Source organism: Carassius carassius, chromosome 8 (assembly GCF_963082965.1).
Source record: "Carassius carassius chromosome 8, fCarCar2.1, whole genome shotgun sequence".
In the NCBI taxonomy this organism is placed as follows: Eukaryota; Metazoa; Chordata; class Actinopteri; order Cypriniformes; family Cyprinidae; genus Carassius; species Carassius carassius.
The window spans coordinates 36,567,352-36,583,933 of record NC_081762.1 but is presented as its reverse complement, the minus strand read 5'-3'; the positions used below and the strand labels follow the sequence as shown (position 1 = coordinate 36,583,933).

The 16,582-nt window shown below is 49.1% G+C and overlaps 24 non-coding genes across 24 annotated transcripts; 7 read left to right on the top strand and 17 right to left on the bottom strand.

Annotated features, from left to right (window-relative positions):
- Positions 1-162: 162 nt before the first annotated feature.
- LOC132145956 (U5 spliceosomal RNA) lies at positions 163-278 on the bottom strand. The gene has a single exon (XR_009434714.1). It is a non-coding gene; the product is annotated as a U5 spliceosomal RNA (small nuclear RNA).
- Positions 279-1,346: 1,068 nt separating this feature from the next.
- On the top strand, positions 1,347-1,418 carry trnad-guc (transfer RNA aspartic acid (anticodon GUC)). Its single transcript has one exon. It is a non-coding gene; the product is annotated as a tRNA-Asp (tRNA).
- Positions 1,419-1,521: 103 nt separating this feature from the next.
- On the bottom strand, positions 1,522-1,593 carry trnag-ucc (transfer RNA glycine (anticodon UCC)). The gene has a single exon. It is a non-coding gene; the product is annotated as a tRNA-Gly (tRNA).
- A 293-nt stretch (positions 1,594-1,886) lies between these two features.
- Positions 1,887-2,001, bottom strand: LOC132145987 (U5 spliceosomal RNA). Its single transcript, XR_009434744.1, has one exon. It is a non-coding gene; the product is annotated as a U5 spliceosomal RNA (small nuclear RNA).
- A 1,063-nt stretch (positions 2,002-3,064) lies between these two features.
- On the top strand, positions 3,065-3,136 carry trnad-guc (transfer RNA aspartic acid (anticodon GUC)). The gene has a single exon. It is a non-coding gene; the product is annotated as a tRNA-Asp (tRNA).
- A 468-nt stretch (positions 3,137-3,604) lies between these two features.
- LOC132145927 (U5 spliceosomal RNA) lies at positions 3,605-3,719 on the bottom strand. Its single transcript, XR_009434686.1, has one exon. It is a non-coding gene; the product is annotated as a U5 spliceosomal RNA (small nuclear RNA).
- A 1,077-nt stretch (positions 3,720-4,796) lies between these two features.
- trnad-guc (transfer RNA aspartic acid (anticodon GUC)) lies at positions 4,797-4,868 on the top strand. Its single transcript has one exon. It is a non-coding gene; the product is annotated as a tRNA-Asp (tRNA).
- Positions 4,869-4,971: 103 nt separating this feature from the next.
- trnag-ucc (transfer RNA glycine (anticodon UCC)) lies at positions 4,972-5,043 on the bottom strand. Its single transcript has one exon. It is a non-coding gene; the product is annotated as a tRNA-Gly (tRNA).
- A 293-nt stretch (positions 5,044-5,336) lies between these two features.
- On the bottom strand, positions 5,337-5,451 carry LOC132146024 (U5 spliceosomal RNA). The gene has a single exon (XR_009434776.1). It is a non-coding gene; the product is annotated as a U5 spliceosomal RNA (small nuclear RNA).
- A 1,030-nt stretch (positions 5,452-6,481) lies between these two features.
- On the top strand, positions 6,482-6,553 carry trnad-guc (transfer RNA aspartic acid (anticodon GUC)). The gene has a single exon. It is a non-coding gene; the product is annotated as a tRNA-Asp (tRNA).
- A 103-nt stretch (positions 6,554-6,656) lies between these two features.
- On the bottom strand, positions 6,657-6,728 carry trnag-ucc (transfer RNA glycine (anticodon UCC)). The gene has a single exon. It is a non-coding gene; the product is annotated as a tRNA-Gly (tRNA).
- A 293-nt stretch (positions 6,729-7,021) lies between these two features.
- Positions 7,022-7,136, bottom strand: LOC132145926 (U5 spliceosomal RNA). The gene has a single exon (XR_009434685.1). It is a non-coding gene; the product is annotated as a U5 spliceosomal RNA (small nuclear RNA).
- A 1,238-nt stretch (positions 7,137-8,374) lies between these two features.
- Positions 8,375-8,446, bottom strand: trnag-ucc (transfer RNA glycine (anticodon UCC)). Its single transcript has one exon. It is a non-coding gene; the product is annotated as a tRNA-Gly (tRNA).
- Positions 8,447-8,739: 293 nt separating this feature from the next.
- Positions 8,740-8,855, bottom strand: LOC132145953 (U5 spliceosomal RNA). Its single transcript, XR_009434711.1, has one exon. It is a non-coding gene; the product is annotated as a U5 spliceosomal RNA (small nuclear RNA).
- A 1,239-nt stretch (positions 8,856-10,094) lies between these two features.
- Positions 10,095-10,166, bottom strand: trnag-ucc (transfer RNA glycine (anticodon UCC)). Its single transcript has one exon. It is a non-coding gene; the product is annotated as a tRNA-Gly (tRNA).
- A 293-nt stretch (positions 10,167-10,459) lies between these two features.
- Positions 10,460-10,574, bottom strand: LOC132145925 (U5 spliceosomal RNA). The gene has a single exon (XR_009434684.1). It is a non-coding gene; the product is annotated as a U5 spliceosomal RNA (small nuclear RNA).
- Positions 10,575-11,639: 1,065 nt separating this feature from the next.
- On the top strand, positions 11,640-11,711 carry trnad-guc (transfer RNA aspartic acid (anticodon GUC)). The gene has a single exon. It is a non-coding gene; the product is annotated as a tRNA-Asp (tRNA).
- A 464-nt stretch (positions 11,712-12,175) lies between these two features.
- On the bottom strand, positions 12,176-12,290 carry LOC132145959 (U5 spliceosomal RNA). Its single transcript, XR_009434717.1, has one exon. It is a non-coding gene; the product is annotated as a U5 spliceosomal RNA (small nuclear RNA).
- Positions 12,291-13,355: 1,065 nt separating this feature from the next.
- On the top strand, positions 13,356-13,427 carry trnad-guc (transfer RNA aspartic acid (anticodon GUC)). The gene has a single exon. It is a non-coding gene; the product is annotated as a tRNA-Asp (tRNA).
- A 103-nt stretch (positions 13,428-13,530) lies between these two features.
- trnag-ucc (transfer RNA glycine (anticodon UCC)) lies at positions 13,531-13,602 on the bottom strand. Its single transcript has one exon. It is a non-coding gene; the product is annotated as a tRNA-Gly (tRNA).
- Positions 13,603-13,895: 293 nt separating this feature from the next.
- LOC132146060 (U5 spliceosomal RNA) lies at positions 13,896-14,010 on the bottom strand. Its single transcript, XR_009434809.1, has one exon. It is a non-coding gene; the product is annotated as a U5 spliceosomal RNA (small nuclear RNA).
- Positions 14,011-15,080: 1,070 nt separating this feature from the next.
- Positions 15,081-15,152, top strand: trnad-guc (transfer RNA aspartic acid (anticodon GUC)). Its single transcript has one exon. It is a non-coding gene; the product is annotated as a tRNA-Asp (tRNA).
- A 103-nt stretch (positions 15,153-15,255) lies between these two features.
- On the bottom strand, positions 15,256-15,327 carry trnag-ucc (transfer RNA glycine (anticodon UCC)). Its single transcript has one exon. It is a non-coding gene; the product is annotated as a tRNA-Gly (tRNA).
- A 293-nt stretch (positions 15,328-15,620) lies between these two features.
- On the bottom strand, positions 15,621-15,735 carry LOC132146006 (U5 spliceosomal RNA). Its single transcript, XR_009434760.1, has one exon. It is a non-coding gene; the product is annotated as a U5 spliceosomal RNA (small nuclear RNA).
- Positions 15,736-16,582: the final 847 nt, after the last annotated feature.

Below are 16,582 nucleotides of genomic sequence, written 5' to 3'. Positions count from 1 at the left end.
GTCACGTACAAGAAAGTGCTGCCTTCCCATGCCAGCTAAATAAACATTAAGTGCTGACAGGGCAAACGCAGAAAGTGCAAATACAGACGAAGACCAGTGGCACGCCCTCCTGCAGCGTGTTGGCGGACGGCCAAATTGATTCTGCTCTTGACATTTCGATGTAGCTCTGCTGTGAGCAGAGCACCCAAAAATACAGGTCACTCACAAAAGTTCCCCTCCATGGAAATCTTTAGTAAAAGGCAAAAGATTTATGCGACAATGAAGAGAAACTCGAGCTGTGTCTACGACCACTCCGGCCTGTGCGATGCCTCTGGTAAACCACTACGCTCGCCAAGGGTCATCAAGGGTGACGACGCCTGCCCACATGCGTTTCGTCAGCCCCCCCCCCCCCCCACTCCAAAAGGGAGAAGTAAAACTCACAAAAGTCCACTCGGTCCACCAATAACCACAAGCCCAATCAAGGCAATCTCTTTCTCATGCCTCCATCTGAAAAGTTGGAGAAAATCTTATATGAATAAAAGAGTCTTTTAAAGAAATCCCTTATTCCGAGGTCAACGTAGCCACCAGATCCAGTCTGTATCCAGATCAGTGGGCCGCTTCAGTCACCCGGATCCAGTCAGTATCCAGACAAGATGGTTGATCAACACCTAGAAAGGACCTCTATGGCCCTGAAACACAGCGGAGACCGGGACAACTAGATGAGCCCCAGATACAGATCCCCTGTAAAGACCTTGTCTCAGACGACCACCAGGACAAGACCACAGGAAACAGATGATTCTTCTGCACAGTCTGACTTTTCTGCAGCCTGGAGCTGATTTGCTGGTTTCTTCTGACCAGAGGAGAACTGTCTCCCCGACTGAGCCTGGTTTCTCACCGGGTTTTTTCTCCATTTTTTCACCGATCGAGTTTTGGTTCCTTGCCTCTGTCGCCTCTGGCAGGCATAGCTGGGGACACTTCATGTACAGCGATAACGTTGACTTGATTGCAAATTATTGCACAGATACTATTTAAACTGAACTTAGCTGAATGATGACATCACCGATTTCAATGACGAAATGCCTTTAACTGTCATTTTGCTTTATTGACGCACTGTGTTCCTAATTAATGTTGTTCAGTTGCATTGGCACAATCCTTTTTGTTTAAAGCGCAATTTAAAAAAAAAAAAGAGTCCAAACAATGACCCCTGCAACGGGTAGTGTTCCAAATGTTATGCGACTTTAGCTAATGATGGGTCCATCCGGAATTTGACGGTGCTAGGGCTGTGTCAGCGTCAGAAAAAGCCATGCATTGTTCAGTTATGTCGGTGCAGTAGCGTCGGTTGGGGGAGAAACGGCAGCATGCGCAGCTCCTCGTTGGTATAGTGGACAGTATCTCCGCCTGTCACGCGGAAGACCGGGGTTCGATTCCCCGACGGGGAGAGCTAGCTCTTTTCGGCTTCCGAACGATCCATCCAAAAGTTTTGGGAGGAGCCACAGGTCACAGAAGGAGTTCTGCTTCGACATCAGCCCGAGCCAAAGGACATGCGTTGGCCGGGAATCGAACCCAGGTCAACTGCTTGGAAGGCAGCTATGCTCACCACTATACCACCAACGCAGTCACCAGTCAGCCACTTGCGCCGTCGTTAAGAAGGCTCGAAGTGCACGAGTCGCCGATAGGGCTAGAGGAGCTGATGAGATCTTTGTTTGGACCCGTCACTAAAGAGAGCCTTCCAGAGTTTGCATCCCTTCACGTACAAGAAAGTGCTGCCTTCCCATGCCAGCTAAATAAACATTAAGTGCTGACAGCGCAAACGCAGAGAGTGCAAATACAGACGAAGACCAGTGGCACGCCCTCCTGCAGCGTGTTGGCGGACGGCCAAATTGATTCTGCTCTTGACATTTCGATGTAGCTCTGCTGTGAGCAGAGCACCCAAAAATACAGGTCACTCGCAAAAGTTCCCCTCCATGGAAATCTTTAGTAAAAGGCGAAAGATTTATGCGACAATGAAGAGAAACTCGAGCTGTGTCTACGACCACTCCGGCCTGTGCCATGCCTCTGGTAAACCACTACGCTCGCCAAGGGTCATCAAGGGTGACGACGCCTGCCCACATGCGTTTCGTCAGCCCCCCCCCCCACTCCAAAAGGGAGAAGTAAAGCTCACAAAAGTCCACTCGGTCCACCAATAACCACAAGCCCAATCAAGGCAATCTCTTTCTCATGCCTCCATCTGAAAAGTTGGAGAAAATCTTATATGAATAAAAGAGTCTTTTAAAGAAATCCCTTATTCCAAGGTCACCGTAGCCACCAGATCCAGTCTGTATCCAGATCAGTGGGCCGCTTCAGTCACCCGGATCCAGTCAGTATCCAGACAAGATGGTTGATCAACACCTAGAAAGGACCTCTATGGCCCTGAAACACAGCGGAGACCGGGACAACTAGATGAGCCCCAGATACAGATCCCCTGTAAAGACCTTGTCTCAGACGACCACCAGGACAAGACCACAGGAAACAGATGATTCTTCTGCACAGTCTGACTTTTCTGCAGCCTGGAGCTGATTTGCTGATTTCTTCTGACCAGAGAACTGTCTCCCCGACTGAGCCTGGTTTCTCACCGGGTTTTTTCTCCATTTTTTCACCGATCGAGTTTTGGTTCCTTGCCTCTGTCGCCTCTGGCAGGCATAGCTGGGGACACTTCATGTACAGCGATATCGTTGACTTGATTGCAAATTATTGCACAGATACTATTTAAACTGAACTTAGCTGAATGATGACATCACCGATTTCAATGACGAAATGCCTTTAACTGTCATTTTGCTTTATTGACGCACTGTGTTCCTAATTAATGTTGTTCAGTTGCATTGACACAATCCTTTTTGTTTAAAGCGCAATTTAAAAAAAAAAAAAGAGTCCAAACAATGACCCCTGCAACGGGTAGTGTTCCAAATGTTATGCGACTTTAGCTAATGATGGGTCCATCCGGAATTTGACGGTGCTAGGGCTGTGTCAGCTTCAGAAAAAGCCATGCATTGTTCAGTTATGTCGGTGCAGTAGCGTCGGTTGGGGGAGAAACGGCAGCTTGCGCAGCTCCTCGTTAGTATAGTGGACAGTATCTCCGCCTGTCACGCGGAAGACCGGGGTTCGATTCCCCGACGGGGAGAGCTAGCTCTTTTCGGCTTCCGAATGATCCATCCAAAAGTTTTGGGAGGAGCCACAGGTCACAGAAGGAGTTCTGCTTCGACATCAGCTCGAGCCAAAGGACTTGCGTTGCCCGGGAATCGAACCCGGGTCAACTGCTTGGAAGGCAGCTATGCTCACCACTATACCACCAACGCAGTCAGCAGTCAGCCACTTGCGCCGTCGTTAAGAAGGCTCGAAGTGCACGAGTCGCCGATAGGGCTAGAGGAGCTGATGAGATCTTTGTTTGGACCCGTCACTAAAGAGAGCCTTCCAGAGTTTGCATCCCATCACGTACAAGAAAGTGCTGCCTTCCCATGCCAGCTAAATAAACATTAAGTGCTGACAGCGCAAACGCAGAGAGTGCAAATACAGACGAAGACCAGTGGCACGCCCTCCTGCAGCGTGTTGGCGGACGGCCAAATTGATTCTGCTCTTGACATTTCGATGTGGCTCTGCTGTGAGCAGAGCACCCAAAAATACAGGTCACTCGCAAAAGTTCCCCTCCATGGAAATCTTTAGTAAAAGGCGAAAGATTTATGCGACAATGAAGAGAAACTCGAGCTGTGTCTACGACCACTCCGGCCTGTGCTATGCCTCTGGTAAACCACTACTCTCGCCAAGGGTCATCAAGGGTGACGACGCCTGCCCACATGCGTTTCGTCAGCCCCCCCCCCCCACTCCAAAAGGGAGAAGTAAAACTCACAAAAGTCCACTCGGTCCACCAATAACCACAAGCCCAATCAAGGCAATCTCTTTCTCATGCCTCCATCTGAAAAGTTGGAGAAAATCTTATATGAATAAAAGAGTCTTTTAAAGAAATCCCTTATTCCAAGGTCACCGTAGCCACCAGATCCAGTCTGTATCCAGATCAGTGGGCCGCTTCAGTCACCCGGATCCAGTCAGTATCCAGACAAGATGGTTGATCAACACCTAGAAAGGACCTCTATGGCCCTGAAACACAGCGGAGACCGGGACAACTAGATGAGCCCCAGATACAGATCCCCTGTAAAGACCTTGTCTCAGACGACCACCAGGACAAGACCACAGGAAACAGATGATTCTTCTGCACAGTCTGACTTTTCTGCAGCCTGGAGCTGATTTGCTGATTTCTTCTGACCAGAGGAGAACTGTCTCCCCGACTGAGCCTGGTTTCTCACCGGGTTTTTTCTCCATTTTTTCACCGATCGAGTTTTGGTTCCTTGCCTCTGTCGCCTCTGGCAGGCATAGCTGGGGACACTTCATGTACAGCGATATCGTTGACTTGATTGCAAATTATTGCACAGATACTATTTAAACTGAACTTAGCTGAATGATGACATCACCGATTTCAATGACGAAATGCCTTTAACTGTCATTTTGCTTTATTGACGCACTGTGTTCCTAATTAATGTTGTTCAGTTGCATTGACACAATCCTTTTTGTTTAAAGCGCAATTTAAAAAAAAAAAAAAAAAAAAAAAGAGTTCAAACAATGACCCCTGCAACGGGTAGTGTTCCAAATGTTATGCGACTTTAGCTAATGATGGGTCCATCCGGAATTTGACGGTGCTAGGGCTGTGTCAGCGTCAGAAAAAGCCATGCATTGTTCAGTTATGTCGGTGCAGTAGCGTCGGTTGGGGGAGAAATGGCAACATGCGCAGCTCCTCGTTAGTATAGTGGACAGTATCTCCGCCTGTCACGCGGAAGACCGGGGTTCGATTCCCCGACGGGGAGAGCTAGCTCTTTTCGGCTTCCGAATGATCCATCCAAAAGTTTTGGGAGGAGCCACAGGTCACAGAAGGAGTTCTGCTTCGACATCAGCCCGAGCCAAAGGACATGCGTTGGCCGGGAATCGAACCCGGGTCAACTGCTTGGAAGGCAGCTATGCTCACCACTATACCACCAACGCAGTCAGCAGTCAGCCACTTGCGCCGTCGCTAAGAAGGCTCGAAGTGCACGAGTCGCCGATAGGGCTAGAGGAGCTGATGAGATCTTTGTTTGGACCCGTCACTAAAGAGAGCCTTCCAGAGTTTGCATCCCGTCACGTACAAGAAAGTGCGGCCTTCCCATGCCAGCTAAATAAACATTAAGTGCTGACAGCGCAAACGCAGAGAGTGCAAATACAGACGAAGACCAGTGGCACGCCCTCCTGCAGCGTGTTGGCGGACGGCCAAATTGATTCTGCTCTTGACATTTCGATGTAGCTCTGCTGTGAGCAGAGCACCCAAAAATACAGGTCACTCGCAAAAGTTCCCCTCCACGGGAATCTTTAGTAAAAGGCGAAAGATTTATGCGACAATGAAGAGAAACTCGAGCTGTGTCTACGACCACTCCGGCCTGTGCGCTACCTCTGGTAAACCACTACGCTCGCCAAGGGTCATCAAGGGTGACGACGCCTGCCCACATGCGTTTCGTCAGCCCCCCCCCCACTCCAAAAGGGAGAAGTAAAACTCACAAAAGTCCACTCGGTCCACCAATAACCACAAGCCCAATCAAGGCAATCTCTTTCTCATGCCTCCATCTGAAAAGTTGGAGAAAATCTTATATGAATGAAAGAGTCTTTTAAAGAAATCCCTTATTCCAAGGTCACCGTAGCCACCAGATCCAGTCAGTATCCAGACAAGATGGTTGATCAACACCTAGAAAGGACCTCTATGGCCCTGAAACACAGCGGAGACCGGGACAACTAGATGAGCCCCAGATACAGATCCCCTGTAAAGACCTTGTCTCAGACGACCACCAGGACAAGACCACAGGAAACAGATGATTCTTCTGCACAGTCTGACTTTTCTGCAGCCTGGAGCTGATTTGCTGATTTCTTCTGACCAGAGGAGAACTGTCTCCCCGACTGAGCCTGGTTTCTCACCGGGTTTTTCTCCATTTTTTCACCGATCGAGTTTTGGTTCCTTGCCTCTGTCGCCTCTGGCAGGCATAGCTGGGGACACTTCATGTACAGCGATATCGTTGACTTGATTGCAAATTATTGCACAGATACTATTTAAACTGAACTTAGCTGAATGATGACATCACCGATTTCAATGACGAAATGGCTTTAACTGTCATTTTGCTTTATTGACGCACTGTGTTCCTAATTAATGTTGTTCAGTTGCATTGACACAATCCTTTTTGTTTAAAGCGCAATTTAAAAAAAAAAAAAAAAAAAAAAGAGTCCAAACAATGACCCCTGCAACGGGTAGTGTTCCAAATGTTATGCGACTTTAGCTAATGATGGGTCCATCCGGAATTTGACGGTGCTAGGGCTGTGTCAGCTTCAGAAAAAGCCATGCATTGTTCAGTTATGTCGGTGCAGTAGCGTCGGTTGGGGGAGAAACAGCAGCATGCGCAGCTCCTCGTTAGTATAGTGGACAGTATCTCCGCCTGTCACGCGGAAGACCGGGGTTCGATTCCCCGACGGGGAGAGCTAGCTCTTTTCGGCTTCCGAATGATCCATCCAAAAGCTTTGGGAGGAGCCACAGGTCACAGAAGGAGTTCTGCTTCGACATCAGCCCGAGCCAAAGGACATGCGTTGGCCGGGAATCGAACCCGGGTCAACTGCTTGGAAGGCAGCTATGCTCACCACTATACCACCAACGCAGTCAGCAGTCAGCCACTTGCGCCGTCGCTAAGAAGGCTCGAAGTGCACGAGTCGCCGATAGGGCAAGAGGAGCTGATGAGATCTTTGTTTGGACCCGTCACTAAAGAGAGCCTTCCAGAGTTTGCATCCCGTCACGTACAAGAAAGTGCGGCCTTCCCATGCCAGCTAAATAAACATTAAGTGCTGACAGCGCAAACGCAGAGAGTGCAAATACAGACGAAGACCAGTGGCACGCCCTCCTGCAGCGTGTTGGCGGACGGCCAAATTGATTCTGCTCTTGACATTTCGATGTGGCTCTGCTGTGAGCAGAGCACCCAAAAATACAGGTCACTCGCAAAAGTTCCCCTCCATGGAAATCTTTAGTAAAAGGCGAAAGATTTATGCGACAATGAAGAGAAACTCGAGCTGTGTCTACGACCACTCCGGCCTGTGCGATGCCTCTGGTAAACCACTACGCTCGCCAAGGGTCATCAAGGGTGACGACGCCTGCCCACATGCGTTTCGACAGCCCCCCCCCACTCCAAAAGGGAGCAGTAAAACTCACAAAAGTCCACTCGGTCCACCAATAACCACAAGCCCAATCAAGGCAATCTCTTTCTCATGCCTCCATCTGAAAAGTTGGAGAAAATCTTATATGAATAAAAGAGTCTTTTAAAGAAATCCCTTATTCCGAGGTCACCGTAGCCACCAGATCCAGTCTGTATCCAGATCAGTGGGCCGCTTCAGTCACCCGGATCCAGTCAGTATCCAGACAAGATGGTTGATCAACACCTAGAAAGGACCTCTATGGCCCTGAAACACAGCGGAGACCGGGACAACTAGATGAGCCCCAGATACAGATCCCCTGTAAAGACCTTGTCTCAGACGACCACCAGGACAAGACCACAGGAAACAGATGATTCTTCTGCACAGTCTGACTTTTCTGCAGCCTGGAGCTGATTTGCTGGTTTCTTCTGACCAGAGGAGAACTGTCTCCCCGACTGAGCCTGGTTTCTCACCGGGTTTTTTCTCCATTTTTTCACCGATCGAGTTTTGGTTCCTTGCCTCTGTCGCCTCTGGCAGGCATAGCTGGGGACACTTCATGTACAGCGATAACGTTGACTTGATTGCAAATTATTGCACAGATACTATTTAAACTGAACTTAGCTGAATGATGACATCACCGATTTCAATGACGAAATGCCTTTAACTGTCATTTTGCTTTATTGACGCACTGTGTTCCTAATTAATGTTGTTCAGTTGCATTGGCACAATCCTTTTTGTTTAAAGCGCAATTTAAAAAAAAAAAAGAGTCCAAACAATGACCCCTGCAACGGGTAGTGTTCCAAATGTTATGCGACTTTAGCTAATGATGGGTCCATCCGGAATTTGACGGTGCTAGGGCTGTGTCAGCGTCAGAAAAAGCCATGCATTGTTCAGTTATGTCGGTGCAGTAGCGTCGGTTGGGGGAGAAACGGCAGCATGCGCAGCTCCTCGTTGGTATAGTGGACAGTATCTCAGCCTGTCACGCGGAAGACCGGGGTTCGATTCCCCGACGGGGAGAGCTAGCTCTTTTCGGCTTCCGAACGATCCATCCAAAAGTTTTGGGAGGAGCCACAGGTCACAGAAGGAGTTCTGCTTCGACATCAGCCCGAGCCAAAGGACATGCGTTGGCCGGGAATCGAACCCAGGTCAACTGCTTGGAAGGCAGCTATGCTCACCACTATACCACCAACGCAGTCACCAGTCAGCCACTTGCGCCGTCGTTAAGAAGGCTCGAAGTGCACGAGTCGCCGATAGGGCTAGAGGAGCTGATGAGATCTTTGTTTGGACCCGTCACTAAAGAGAGCCTTCCAGAGTTTGCATCCCTTCACGTACAAGAAAGTGCTGCCTTCCCATGCCAGCTAAATAAACATTAAGTGCTGACAGCGCAAACGCAGAGAGTGCAAATACAGACGAAGACCAGTGACACGCCCTCCTGCAGCGTGTTGGCGGACGGCCAAATTGATTCTGCTCTTGACATTTCGATGTAGCTCTGCTGGGAGCAGAGCACCCAAAAATACAGGTCACTCGCAAAAGTTCCCCTCCATGGAAATCTTTAGTAAAAGGCGAAAGATTTATGCGACAATGAAGAGAAACTAGAGCTGTGTCTACGACCACTCCGGCCTGTGCCATGCCTCTGGTAAACCACTACGCTCGCCAAGGGTCATCAAGGGTGACGACGCCTGCCCACATGCGTTTCGTCAGCCCCCCCCCCCCCACTCCAAAAGGGAGAAGTAAAGCTCACAAAAGTCCACTCGGTCCACCAATAACCACAAGCCCAATCAAGGCAATCTCTTTCTCATGCCTCCATCTGAAAAGTTGGAGAAAATCTTATATGAATAAAAGAGTCTTTTAAAGAAATCCCTTATTCCAAGGTCACCGTAGCCACCAGATCCAGTCTGTATCCAGATCAGTGGGCCGCTTCAGTCACCCGGATCCAGTCAGTATCCAGACAAGATGGTTGATCAACACCTAGAAAGGACCTCTATGGCCCTGAAACACAGCGGAGACCGGGACAACTAGATGAGCCCCAGATACAGATCCCCTGTAAAGACCTTGTCTCAGACGACCACCAGGACAAGACCACAGGAAACAGATGATTCTTCTGCACAGTCTGACTTTTCTGCAGCCTGGAGCTGATTTGCTGATTTCTTCTGACCAGAGAACTGTCTCCCCGACTGAGCCTGGTTTCTCACCGGGTTTTTTCTCCATTTTTTCACCGATCGAGTTTTGGTTCCTTGCCTCTGTCGCCTCTGGCAGGCATAGCTGGGGACACTTCATGTACAGCGATATCGTTGACTTGATTGCAAATTATTGCACAGATACTATTTAAACTGAACTTAGCTGAATGATGACATCACCGATTTCAATGACGAAATGCCTTTAACTGTCATTTTGCTTTATTGACGCACTGTGTTCCTAATTAATGTTGTTCAGTTGCATTGACACAATCCTTTTTGTTTAAAGCGCAATTTAAAAAAAAAAAAAGAGTCCAAACAATGACCCCTGCAACGGGTAGTGTTCCAAATGTTATGCGACTTTAGCTAATGATGGGTCCATCCGGAATTTGACGGTGCTAGGGCTGTGTCAGCTTCAGAAAAAGCCATGCATTGTTCAGTTATGTCGGTGCAGTAGCGTCGGTTGGGGGAGAAACGGCAGCATGCGCAGCTCCTCGTTAGTATAGTGGACAGTATCTCCGCCTGTCACGCGGAAGACCGGGATTCGATTCCCCGACGGGGAGAGCTAGCTCTTTTCGGCTTCCGAATGATCCATCCAAAAGTTTTGGGAGGAGCCACAGGTCACAGAAGGAGTTCTGCTTCGACATCAGCCCGAGCCAAAGGACTTGCGTTGGCCGGGAATCGAACCCGGGTCAACTGCTTGGAAGGCAGCTATGCTCACCACTATACCACCAACGCAGTCAGCAGTCAGCCACTTGCGCCGTCGTTAAGAAGGCTCGAAGTGCACGAGTCGCCGATAGGGCTAGAGGAGATGATGAGATCTTTGTTTGGACCCGTCACTAAAGAGAGCCTTCCAGAGTTTGCATCCCATCACGTACAAGAAAGTGCTGCCTTCCCATGCCAGCTAAATAAACATTAAGTGCTGACAGCGCAAACGCAGAGAGTGCAAATACAGACGAAGACCAGTGGCACGCCCTCCTGCAGCGTGTTGGCGGACGGCCAAATTGATTCTGCTCTTGACATTTCGATGTGGCTCTGCTGTGAGCAGAGCACCCAAAAATACAGGTCACTCGCAAAAGTTCCCCTCCATGGAAATCTTTAGTAAAAGGCGAAAGATTTATGCGACAATGAAGAGAAACTCGAGCTGTGTCTACGACCACTCCGGCCTGTGCTATGCCTCTGGTAAACCACTACTCTCGCCAAGGGTCATCAAGGGTGACGACGCCTGCCCACATGCGTTTCGTCAGCCCCCCCCCCACTCCAAAAGGGAGAAGTAAAACTCACAAAAGTCCACTCGGTCCACCAATAACCACAAGCCCAATCAAGGCAATCTCTTTCTCATGCCTCCATCTGAAAAGTTGGAGAAAATCTTATATGAATAAAAGAGTCTTTTAAAGAAATCCCTTATTCCAAGGTCACCGTAGCCACCAGATCCAGTCTGTATCCAGATCAGTGGGCCGCTTCAGTCACCCGAATCCAGTCAGTATCCAGACAAGATGGTTGATCAACACCTAGAAAGGACCTCTATGGCCCTGAAACACAGCGGAGACCGGGACAACTAGATGAGCCCCAGATACAGATCCCCTGTAAAGACCTTGTCTCAGACGACCACCAGGACAAGACCACAGGAAACAGATGATTCTTCTGCACAGTCTGACTTTTCTGCAGCCTGGAGCTGATTTGCTGATTTCTTCTGACCAGAGGAGAACTGTCTCCCCGACTGAGCCTGGTTTCTCACCGGGTTTTTTCTCCATTTTTTCACCGATCGAGTTTTGGTTCCTTGCCTCTGTCGCCTCTGGCAGGCATAGCTGGGGACACTTCATGTACAGCGATATCGTTGACTTGATTGCAAATTATTGCACAGATACTATTTAAACTGAACTTAGCTGAATGATGACATCACCGATTTCAATGACGAAATGCCTTTAACTGTCATTTTGCTTTATTGACGCACTGTGTTCCTAATTAATGTTGTTCAGTTGCATTGACACAATCCTTTTTGTTTAAAGCGCAATTTAAAAAAAAAAAAAGAGTCCAAACAATGACCCCTGCAACGGGTAGTGTTCCAAATGTTATGCGACTTTAGCTAATGATGGGTCCACCCGGAATTTTACGGTGCTAGGGCTGTGTCAGCGTCAGAAAAAGCCATGCATTGTTCAGTTATGTCGGTGCAGTAGCGTCGGTTGGGGGAGGAACGGCAGCATGCGCAGCTCCTCGTTAGTATAGTGGACAGTATCTCCGCCTGTCACGCGGAAGACCGGGGTTCGATTCCCCGACGGGGAGAGCTCTTTTCGGCTTCCGAATGATCCATCCAAAAGTTTTGGGAGAGGCCACAGGTCACAGAAGGAGTTCTGCTTCGACATCAGCCCGAGCCAAAGGACATGCGTTGGCCGGGAATCGAACCCGGGTCAACTGCTTGGAAGGCAGCTATGCTCACCACTATACCACCAATGCAGTCAGCAGTCAGCCATTTGCGCCGTCGCTAAGAAGGCTCGAAGTGCACGAGTCGCCGATAGGGCAAGAGGAGCTGATGAGATCTTTGTTTGGACCCGTCACTAAAGAGAGCCTTCCAGAGTTTGCATCCCGTCACGTACAAGAAAGTGCGGCCTTCCCATGCCAGCTAAATAAACATTAAGTGCTGACAGCGCAAACGCAGAGAGTGCAAATACAGACGAAGACCAGTGGCACGCCCTCCTGCAGCGTGTTGGCGGACGGCCAAATTGATTCTGCTCTTGACATTTCGATGTAGCTCTGCTGTGAGCAGAGCACCCAAAAATACAGGTCACTCGCAAAAGTTCCCCTCCACGGAAATCTTTAGTAAAAGACGAAAGATTTATGCGACAATGAAGAGAAACTCGAGCTGTGTCTACGACCACTCCGGCCTGTGCGCTGCCTCTGGTAAACCACTACGCTCGCCAAGGGTCATCAAGGGTGACGACGCCTGCCCACATGCGTTTCGTCAGCCCCCCCCCCCACTCCAAAAGGGAGCAGTAAAACTCACAAAAGTCCACTCGGTCCACCAATAACCACAAGCCCAATCAAGGCAATCTCTTTCTCATGCCTCCATCTGAAAAGTTGGAGAAAATCTTATATGAATAAAAGAGTCTTTTAAAGAAATCCCTTATTCCGAGGTCAACGTAGCCACCAGATCCAGTCTGTATCCAGATCAGTGGGCCGCTTCAGTCACCCGGATCCAGTCAGTATCCAGACAAGATGGTTGATCAACACCTAGAAAGGACCTCTATGGCCCTGAAACACAGCGGAGACCGGGACAACTAGATGAGCCCCAGATACAGATCCCCTGTAAAGACCTTGTCTCAGACGACCACCAGGACAAGACCACAGGAAACAGATGATTCTTCTGCACAGTCTGACTTTTCTGCAGCCTGGAGCTGATTTGCTGGTTTCTTTTGACCAGAGGAGAACTGTCTCCCCGACTGAGCCTGGTTTCTCACCGGGTTTTTTCTCCATTTTTTCACCGATCGAGTTTTGGTTCCTTGCCTCTGTCGCCTCTGGCAGGCATAGCTGGGGACACTTCATGAACAGCGATAACGTTGACTTGATTGCAAATTATTGCACAGATACTATTTAAACTGAACTTAGCTGAATGATGACATCACCGATTTCAATGACGAAATGCCTTTAACTGTCATTTTGCTTTATTGACGCACTGTGTTCCTAATTAATGTTGTTCAGTTGCATTGACACAATCCTTTTTGTTTAAAGCGCAATTTAAAAAAAAAAAAGAGTCCAAACAATGACCCCTGCAACGGGTAGTGTTCCAAATGTTATGCGACTTTAGCTAATGATGGGTCCATCCGGAATTTGACGGTGCTAGGGCTGTGTCAGCGTCAGAAAAAGCCATGCATTGTTCAGTTATGTCGGTGCAGTAGCGTCGGTTGGGGGAGAAACGGCAGCATGCGCAGCTCCTCGTTAGTATAGTGGACAGTATCTCCGCCTGTCACGCGGAAGACCGGGGTTCGATTCCCCGACGGGGAGAGCTAGCTCTTTTCGGCTTCCGAATGATCCATCCAAAAGTTTTGGGAGGAGCCACAGGTCACAGAAGGAGTTCTGCTTCGACATCAGCCCGAGCCAAAGGACATGCGTTGGCCGGGAATCGAACCCGGGTCAACTGCTTGGAAGGCAGCTATGCTCACCACTATACCACCAACGCAGTCAGCAGTCAGCCATTTGCGCCGTCGCTAAGAAGGCTCGAAGTGCACGAGTCGCCGATAGGGCAAGAGGAGCTGATGAGATCTTTGTTTGGACCCGTCACTAAAGAGAGCCTTCCAGAGTTTGCATCCCGTCACGTACAAGAAAGTGCGGCCTTCCCATGCCAGCTAAATAAACATTAAGTGCTGACAGCGCAAACGCAGAGAGTGCAAATACAGACGAAGACCAGTGGCACGCCCTCCTGCAGCGTGTTGGCGGACGGCCAAATTGATTCTGCTCTTGACATTTCGATGTAGCTCTGCTGTGAGCAAAGCACCCAAAAATACAGGTCACTCGCAAAAGTTCCCCTCCACGGCAATCTTTAGTAAAAGGCGAAAGATTTATGCGACAATGAAGAGAAACTCGAGCTGTGTTTACGACCACTCCGGCCTGTGCGCTGCCTCTGGTAAACCACTACGCTCGCCAAGGGTCATCAAGGGTGACGACGCCTGCCCACATGCGTTTCGTCAGCCCCCCCCCCCCCCCCACTCCAAAAGGGAGCAGTAAAACTCACAAAAGTCCACTCGGTCCACCAATAACCACAAGCCCAATCAAGGCAATCTCTTTCTCATGCCTCCATCTGAAAAGTTGGAGAAAATCTTATATGAATAAAAGAGTCTTTTAAAGAAATCCCTTATTCCGAGGTCAACGTAGCCACCAGATCCAGTCTGTATCCAGATCAGTGGGCCGCTTCAGTCACCCGGATCCAGTCAGTATCCAGACAAGATGGTTGATCAACACCTAGAAAGGACCTCTATGGCCCTGAAACACAGCGGAGACCGGGACAACTAGATGAGCCCCAGATACAGATCCCCTGTAAAGACCTTGTCTCAGACGACCACCAGGACAAGACCACAGGAAACAGATGATTCTTCTGCACAGTCTGACTTTTCTGCAGCCTGGAGCTGATTTGCTGGTTTCTTCTGACCAGAGGAGAACTGTCTCCCCGACTGAGCCTGGTTTCTCACCGGGTTTTTTCTCCATTTTTTCACCGATCGAGTTTTGGTTCCTTGCCTCTGTCGCCTCTGGCAGGCATAGCTGGGGACACTTCATGAACAGCGATAACGTTGACTTGATTGCAAATTATTGCACAGATACTATTTAAACTGAACTTAGCTGAATGATGACATCACCGATTTCAATGACGAAATGCCTTTAACTGTCATTTTGCTTTATTGACGCACTGTGTTCCTAATTAATGTTGTTCAGTTGCATTGACACAATCCTTTTTGTTTAAAGCGCAATTTAAAAAAAAAAAAGAGTCCAAACAATGACCCCTGCAACGGGTAGTGTTCCAAATGTTATGCGACTTTAGCTAATGATGGGCCCATCCGGAATTTGACGGTGCTAGGGCTGTGTCAGCGTCAGAAAAAGCCATGCATTGTTCAGTTATGTCGGTGCAGTAGCGTCGGTTGGGGGAGAAATGGCAGCATGCGCAGCTCCTCGTTAGTATAGTGGACAGTATCTCCGCCTGTCACGCGGAAGACCGGGGTTCGATTCCCCGACGGGGAGAGCTAGCTCTTTTCGGCTTCCGAACGATCCATCCAAAAGTTTTGGGAGGAGCCACAGGTCACAGAAGGAGTTCTGCTTCGACATCAGCCCGAGCCAAAGGACGTGCGTTGGCCGGGAATCGAACCCAGGTCAACTGCTTGGAAGGCAGCTATGCTCACCACTATACCACCAACGCAGTCACCAGTCAGCCACTTGCGCCGTCGTTAAGAAGGCTCGAAGTGCACGAGTCGCCGATAGGGCTAGAGGAGCTGATGAGATCTTTGTTTGGACCCGTCACTAAAGAGAGCCTTCCAGAGTTTGCATCCCGTCACGTACAAGAAAGTGCTGCCTTCCCATGCCAGCTAAATAAACATTAAGTGCTGACAGCGCAAACGCAGAGAGTGCAAATACAGACGAAGACCAGTGGCACGCCCTCGTGCAGCGTGTTGGCGGACGGCCAAATTGATTCTGCTCTTGACATTTCGATGTAGCTCTGCTGTGAGCAGAGCACCCAAAAATACAGGTCACTCGCAAGAGTTCCCCTCCATGGAAATCTTTAGTAAAAGGCGAAAGATTTATGCGACAATGAAGAGAAACTCGAGCTGTGTCTACGACCACTCCGGCCTGTGCGATGCCTCTGGTAAACCACTACGCTCGCCAAGGGTCATCAAGGGTGACGACGCCTGCCCACATGCGTTTCGTCAGCCCCCCCCCCACTCCAAAAGGGAGAAGTAAAACTCACAAAAGTCCAATCGGTCCACCAATAACCACAAGCCCAATCAAGGCAATCTCTTTCTCATGCCTCCATCTGAAAAGTTGGAGAAAATCTTATATGAATAAAAGAGTCTTTTAAAGAAATCCCTTATTCCAAGGTCACCGTAGCCACCAGATCCAGTCTGTATCCAGATCAGTGGGCCGCTTCAGTCACCCGGATCCAGTCAGTATCCAGACAAGATGGTTGATCAACACCTAGAAAGGACCTCTATGGCCCTGAAACACAGCGGAGACCGGGACAACTAGATGAGCCCCAGATACAGATCCCCTGTAAAGACCTTGTCTCAGACGACCACCAGGACAAGACCACAGGAAACAGATGATTCTTCTGCACAGTCTGACTTTTCTGCAGCCTGGAGCTGATTTGCTGATTTCTTCTGACCAGAGGAGAACTGTCTCCCAGACTGAGCCTGGTTTCTCACCGGGTTTTTTCTCCATTTTTTCACCGATCGAGTTTTGGTTCCTTGCCTCTGTCGCCTCTGGCAGGCATAGCTGGGGACACTTCATGTACAGCGATATCGTTGACTTGATTGCAAATTATTGCACAGATACTATTTAAACTGAACTTAGCTGAATGATGACATCACCGATTTCAATGACGAAATGGCTTTAACTGTCATTTTGCTTTATTGACGCACTGTGTTCCTAATTAATGTTGTTCAGTTGCATTGACACAA